The 7,655-nt window shown below is 39.9% G+C and overlaps 1 pseudogene; it reads right to left on the bottom strand.

The window, feature by feature from the left end:
- Positions 1–4,584: 4,584 nt before the first annotated feature.
- LOC147603666 (uncharacterized) lies at positions 4,585–7,655 on the bottom strand (annotated as a pseudogene).

The raw sequence follows: 7,655 nt of genomic DNA, 5'->3' as shown, positions 1-7,655 counted from the left end.
CTCATAGAGAATTGGTCATAGGAATGACCATTCTTTGGGGGAGAGAAAGATATACTTAAAAAATATCCTAATTAAGCATAAATGTAAACTTTTTGTGATTAATCATTAGAGAGCTTCATTTGCATTGAAAAACCATTCATTTGAATACTTCTCAAGCTTGAGAGGGGTTGAGAAGTGAAAAACATTTAGACGATTAAAGAAAAACCATAAAGTCACATCTTACCTCTTGTTTTGCTTGCTTCTCTATTCTTTCTTAGGAGAGGCCCTCAACCAATCAATTGGTTAGTATGTTGAGAGGAAATCTCCAAGGAAGGTTGAAGAGAGAGAGAAACTCCAATCTCTCCAAATTGTAGAGGATTTTTAGAGGATAATAGAAAATATGCTTATTCTAATGTAATATTGGCATGGTCTAGTTCACAGATGAGAATACAAAATAATGAGGGTCTATTTATAGGTGAGGGAGGCCACTAACTGAGTCCAACTAAGTTCTAGAATTTTTCAGCTTCAGTTTGGCTGAATTTGGACAAGATTTGGACCAGTTTAGCTCCCTTTTTAATCCAGTTTGATCCCCAGGAGAGAGGAGAGATAAAAATATCTTAATATTTTTGAATTTAAAACTCATTCACATGTGTGAAATAGACACCTCCTTGTAGTCTTCCCCTTTCCTTACCAAGGTATCAAAATTGTATGATTACTCTAAAATATCTCATTTTTTTAGTAATATCTCATAGTTTTTAACTAATAAATCTAGTACTCAGTCAACTCTTCATCTTATGTGGACATTTACTCATTTTTGGGTATTTTCTTTTATTCATTGGATTTATCTCATCCCAACACTTGGATTAATCTTATTACTATAGAAACCTTAATTGGACCATAATCCAAAAATTTCAAAAAATCCTACCCTTAGGCTAAGGTCTTTTAAATCATTTTTAATTGATTCCTAATGCACCTTGAAAAATTTATTTTGATTTTCTATTTTAGAAAAATATTTTTTTGATATTTATAAAATTTATATATCCAAAAATATCTCAATATTGAATTATCACTCTCTAGAATTTTTCTTCTCTCTAGACAAAAACAAGAAAAATAATATTTTCTTGTATTCAAAAATAGGGAATGATTACAAGGGATTGAAGTAGAGTCTATTCATTATTTAGGCTGAGGAGGAATCTTACATATCTAAACCACTCAGCATGACTGGTCATGTGGTTAGAGGTGCCAGAATCCACATACCATGTATCTTGAGATCTTGACACATCTCTTGTTATGGAACCGAGCATGTGCTGCATCATAAATAGCTGCTCACTTCTATCATCTCCTCCCTGTTTACTAGATGATGCATAGTTGCCTTGCTGCAACTTTCCTTTTTTAATGTCATCTCCTCCCTGTTTACTAGATGATGCATAGTTGCCTTGCTCTGCAACTTTCCACTTTTAATGTCATTATGATTTTTCTAGTATTCCTTTGCCATGTGCCCTGGTTTGCCACAATAATAGTACTTTATGCTATTTGCATTTTGATTTCTTTGCCAACCACCTTGGTCTCTTTGGCTCCCCTGCCTCTAGATTGGCCTCTTCCACCTGTGTATGATTGCTGCGAGTCATTGGACTATTATTGTCCAGAATTTTGATTTCCTTGTTGTCGGCCACCACCTTGGCCTCGACCACGACCTCTACCTCTGCCTCTACTTGAATTGGAGTAGAAGGCTTGTTTTGATGTGTTCTTGCTTTGTGAAGAAGAGTCCTCACCTAAAGACTTTTCTTCTATGATCAACATAGACACCAAGTCCCGAAAGTGGAGAATATTCTCACCTAAAGACTTTTCTTCTATGATCAACATAGACACCAAGTCCCGAAAGTGGAGAATATTCTCTCTGACTGCAATGGAGGTCTTGAATGGCTTGTACTCTCAAGTTTTGCCATGCAACTGCTGGAGTGTTGGCATCTTCTATGTGTCCTATCATCGTGTCTGTGATACTAGTTGAAAGCCAATACATGACTTTCCTTGCACCTTGGCTGCAATCCTTGAATGCCTTTATGTCTACTAGAGTGGCATTCTCTTCAGAGACAACTCAAGAGGCTCCTCATTGTCTCCTTTGACATAATCCCAAAATCCTTTACCCCCATAAGGAAATTGGTCATTTTGAACTTCCAAGAATGGAAGCTATTCTTGTCCAGATTCTCACTGACAATCTGATTGATTTCATCAAACATGTTTTCCTGCAATAATAAAAAACTACAACAAATAATTTTTGTATGCAACCTGTAACACAACAGTATCGTCTGGGGCGACTACTGCAGCAGTACTTTAGCACAACCTGTGGGTCACCATATTTGACCAAAGTACATATACATGCACCCAATTTCAACAATACATGTGCAAACACTGCCTCCACTCCCAAAATGCACTACTACACATGTACCTCTAAGCCTGTGAAGGCAACTCCTCAATCGGAGATGTGTAGCTCCCAGAGCTACTGAGGGGTGTTGTACCTAAACCAAGAAGCGAAAAAGATGATGATGTTGTTACCTGTGTACAACTTCCTTACTTTCTTGTTCTTGCCTCTTGCTTGCCTCCTTAGCTCTCACACAAATTGAAGCTCTGATACCATAAAGAGAATGTGGGGGAGAGAGAGAGCTTGAGTTCCTTGCAAGCAAACACACACACACACACACACACACACACACACACACAAGAGAGTGCAAGACACAAGAGAGAGATGGATGGCTAAATTTTCTTCTATCTTCTTTTCTCTGCAACCATATAACTAAAAGATAAGAGTACATATATAAAGAAAAAGTACTCTCCTACAACAACATACAAAGTGGTTGGTCTATAGTGTGAACTGACTATATGAGCTGGTGCTATAACTATGCCATAACTCTAGTACTCCAAAGTGGCTATCACACAGCCTGTCATCCAGTGGTGGTATATCAACCATAATCGCACCAATTGTGCCACTGACATAAGTGTGGAAGCTATCACCCAAGCGGGTCATCGATTTCCTCCGTAGCACTAGTTGAGCTCGATATCTCAACACAATATTCACAACATTACATGATAAGCGAGATGTATTTTTGATGTACTCTCGGGACAAGTGTTCCATAATAAACCCAATAAGTGTACACAACACAAATAGGAGTCTCGCTCTCTATATGTCTTTTTTGATGTCCCCAACAACAAGCACACACAAAATAAGCACGAGTCTCTCTCTCCACATGAGCCCATTATAGAAGCACCTTTACCATGGAACCAGTTCCAATACTTCTCTATTTTGACGAGAAATATGGAACATAGGTAGGAGTAAGGAGTATTGGAACCAGTTCCAATACTTCTCTATTTTGACAAGAAATATGGAACATAGGTAGGAGTAAGGAGTAAGTGTCTAGGACTACCTCTCCTTTTAAACATGGAACATGGGGAGGAGTAAGGAGAAAGTGTCTGGAACTTCCTCATCATAAAGTGATTGACAAGGGTATTCATAAAGTGTGTCCTTAGACGTCGATCTTGTAAACTCAAAGCTAGGTTTGCGAAGTAAAAATGCAAAACCATGCAACCCAACCCTATCGTGCAAGAGATCTCATACCCTGAAACATAGGGTTTTGTGCAACCACCTCCTCACATTCCACCGTGTTAGGTGAATATACAATAGACATGCTAAGGATAGAAATTGAAATGGGAAGGGAGGTTACAACAAACATAGCACCTAGAGGCTTAAAGCTAGGGAAAACCAAGCCAATCCACATCTCAAGGATGATGACCAAATTTTATGAAAATGGAGATTTCATTTAGAACCTAGAGAAGTTTGATCAAATTTGTGAGGCCACAGGAAGGATTGATGATCCCACTAAGTTCTACTCATTCAAACTTTTCCTTGAAGGGCGACAGTGGTTCATGTCACTAAACCCACTTGAAAAGGCTAGCCTACTATGAGGTCTTGAGACACACTTTCATAGTGGGATTATAGCCCAGTGGAGCTAATAGAGCCCATTGCACATATATATAAGTTCAAGAAAAAGGTGGGTGAAAGGATGTGGAACTACAGTGCTAGAACCATGTATCTCCACACGAGATGCATCACATGCGAAAGACTAAATGACCTACATTCATCGGTTGATTATCGGTCTTAAAGAGCAAGAGGCTACATGTCCATCTCTACAAGTCTAGGCACTACACTTTGATAAGTGCTACTGCAAGACAATAGACCTAGTAAATAATCTACTAGACCTCTCTCTCTCTCTCTCTCTCTCTCTCTCTCTCTCTCTCTCTTGTGTGGGTTCTGTGTGTTTTCTCTTCTACTTTCGGCTTCAGTACCACAAGCTCCATGCAATACAGTTGAGCACATTTCCATGCAATATAGTTGAGCACATTTCCCTTTACAATTGAGCACATTTCCCTTTGATGTGTGCAGGCCGATGGAAAGCTCCGAAGGTCGTGATCCCCATGCAGGAAAAATTATGTACAACTTTGGTAGAGTTCAATGCTGCTTATGGCCTTTCCATGGAGGGTTTAGATCCCAAAACAACTGAACAGTGACAGTTGCCTGCTACACTACAGAATCTGGACAAAAAAGGAAAGGTCTTAACACAGTTTTTTGCAAGCTCTTGAGCGGGTGGCTTTCTTTTCACCTTTGGTGCTTTCAGCTTTGTCCTCCATCTTCTTTGGGAAACCATAGCCGTTGCTTGCAGTTTCTTCAAGTACCTCTTATGGGCCCACTGTTCTCTTTGCCTTAGCCTTTCGTAAAAAACCCTCGAGAGGGCTGTTATCACTAACTTCCTGCGGGTCCTCTATGCTGTTAGTCTTCAATGTTTCCCCTGATGCACTGGCACTAGCCATTGTCTGCTGAGAAGTTTTTACTGTGTCAGTTGTGCAGCAGGCATGGCACGCGCATGAGGAACCATGACAAAAAAATCATCTTCTTTTGATTTACTGCTTACGTCACCACCTTCCTCTGTTGTTTTCATGCTTGCACTTTGCATTTGCTGGGATCCCGCATCTACTCCTTCATTCATTGTATCTAGCTCACCACCCTTCTCATTCGAAGGGTTCTCAGTTGCCTTTCCCTTACCTTTGGTGTCATGCACACTGCCCACATCATGTAGGGGCTTTGAGAGGCCTGCAACAAAAAAATCTTTGATTACACCCTTTATAAGCATGTCATGTATGCTACATAGTAACCTTATAATCTCTAAGCAATTCAAGTGTACCCAAAAGCTTCTATGTGCTTACTAGAGCACAGTATATGCTAATTAGCATATCCAACATGCTTAATAGCATATCAAGTATGCTAATTAGCATATCCAGTATGCTAATTAGCAGTATGCTAGTTAGCATACAGGATATGCTAATTAGCATATCCAGTATACTAACCAGCATACTGGATATGCTAATTAGTATATTCTGTATGCTAACTATCATTCCAGCTAGCATATCCAGTATGCTAATAAGCATATCCAATATGCTAACTAGCATACCTAGTATGCTAACTAGTAGACCTTATAACCTCTAAGCTAATCCAATATGCTCCAAAATGCTTACTAGCATATAAAAATTGGTAATTAGCATATCCAACATGCTTAATAGCATATCAAGTTTGCTAACTAGCATATTCAATATGCTAATTAGCATAACCAGTATGCCAGTTAGCATATAGGATATGCTAATTAGCATATCCTGTATGCTAATTAGCATTTCAGATAGCAATCCAATATGCTAACTAGCATACTGGATATGCTAATTAGCATTCAATATGATAACTCCGGTATGCTAATAAGCATACCCAATATGCTTACTAGCATATTGGATATGCTAATTAGCATCCACTCATCCAACTAGCATATCCAGTGTGCTAGTTAGCATACTGGTTACGCTAATTAGCGTATCTTGTATGCTAGTTAGCGTATCCAGTATCCTAACTAGCATATCCGTTGTGTTTATTAGCATTCTGGATACGCTTTTTAGCATATCCGGTATGCTAGTTAGCATGCTAGTTAACATATCCCGTATGCTAGTTAGCATACTGGATATGCTAGTAGGCCTACTTGATATGCTAATTAGCATATCCAGTATGCTTGTTAGCGTATTAAGTATGCTAACTAGCATATATGCTATGCTAGTTAGTATACAGGGTATGCATACTAGGATGCTATTTAGCATACAGAGTATGCTAACGAGGATGCTAGTTAGCATACAGGGTATGCTAACTAGCATATACGATATATGCTAGTTAGCATCCTACTAGCATATCCAGTATGCTAACTGGTATACTGGATATGTTAATTAGCATATGCAATATGCTAACTATCATACTGTATATGCTAACTAGCATATCTAGTATGATAACTAGCATACCTGGCATGCTAATTAGCATATTCATTATGCTAACTAGCACACCTTTTATTCCCAATATGATCAAGCTTGCACACTGTATGTCCTGTATGCTAGCTAGCAAGCATACATTCAAGTATGGTTTCTTACCAATCTCTGGTGTGGTTGGATGTCGTTGTGTTGCAAGGTTGCACAACCATACGGTAGGTATGCTTTTTTTGCAGAAGGGAGCCCTACATACGGTCCCAAGGGAGCATGTAGCAGCAAAGCACAGAAGGTGATAATTATGCTCACAAGGGAGCTTGACCATTGCAAGGAATGGTTGGACCTCAAGGGGCAGATCATAGCCAGTACACAGGTTTGTTCCGATGCTGTCTTGCACCTCTCTATCCTTCATAAAACTAGCAAGGGCTAGATTAGTTAGGGCAGTTTGGAGAAACGAGCCCTGCAGCTTGGACTGCATGTGCATCAGAAGTTCAAGTTGGCTTTCAAAGTTTTGCACCTTGGATTTTGCAATTTCCACCTCAACCTACAAGACCAAGACAAAAAGAGCATGGTAAGTACATGAGTTACCTGAGCACATGTACCAAACATAAAGTGCAGAGATGAAACTTACGGACACTTACCAGTTTACAGGTTATGTCTATGTCACTATCTATGGGGTCATCTTCACGAAGAGGAAACCCCATAGCCTCTATGGTGTCTTTGGTTGTCTCTATTCTGACTTCAAGCTCCATCTTTCACCGGGGCATCCACATCATTGCTTTGCAATAGAGCCTGCAACTCCATCTCAGCTGCTTGCAACCTCTGTCTCATGGCCGTGACAATAGGAGTGACCTTCGCATTTTTTGCATTCAAAGCCCTAGCAAGTTCCAGGCCCTCTTGCACATTAAATTCTGTTTCTCATAATGTAGCTGTGTTTTCATTTGAAGGACAGCTGCCTTCATGCACTGCCATTCCTCCAACCCACAAAATGAAGAAGCTTCCATCTCCTGTCGACTATCTTGATGAGGCTGAAGTGTGGCCTTGGTAGATTTGGCAGTACTCTTTCCTGCCAATGCCATGTTTTCCTCGCAGATGTCAGCAGACTCATCCTCAATTTTTGAAGCTGGAAGCTGAAGATTGCGTAGTCTCCACTTGTTAACATGGCCCTCATAATAGCCCTTCTCTCGAATATCCTGCAAGTACTGCACTGCAAACTCGGCCCAATTGAACCTAATGGCTGTCCCGCTTGCAATCACGGTAGGACTGAATTCTTTCACGAAACCCTTTGCAAATGCAGAGGAAATTTCCATGTTGGTTGGGGCCTTCTGGTATACATTGTA

The sequence above is a fragment of the Cibotium barometz genome, chromosome 63, assembly GCF_041138505.1.
Source record: "Cibotium barometz isolate CiBa-2024 chromosome 63, ASM4113850v1, whole genome shotgun sequence".
NCBI lineage: Eukaryota > Viridiplantae > Streptophyta > Polypodiopsida > Cyatheales > Cibotiaceae > Cibotium > Cibotium barometz.
Note: the sequence above shows the minus strand (reverse complement) of the source record. Positions and strands in the feature narration are given on the sequence as shown.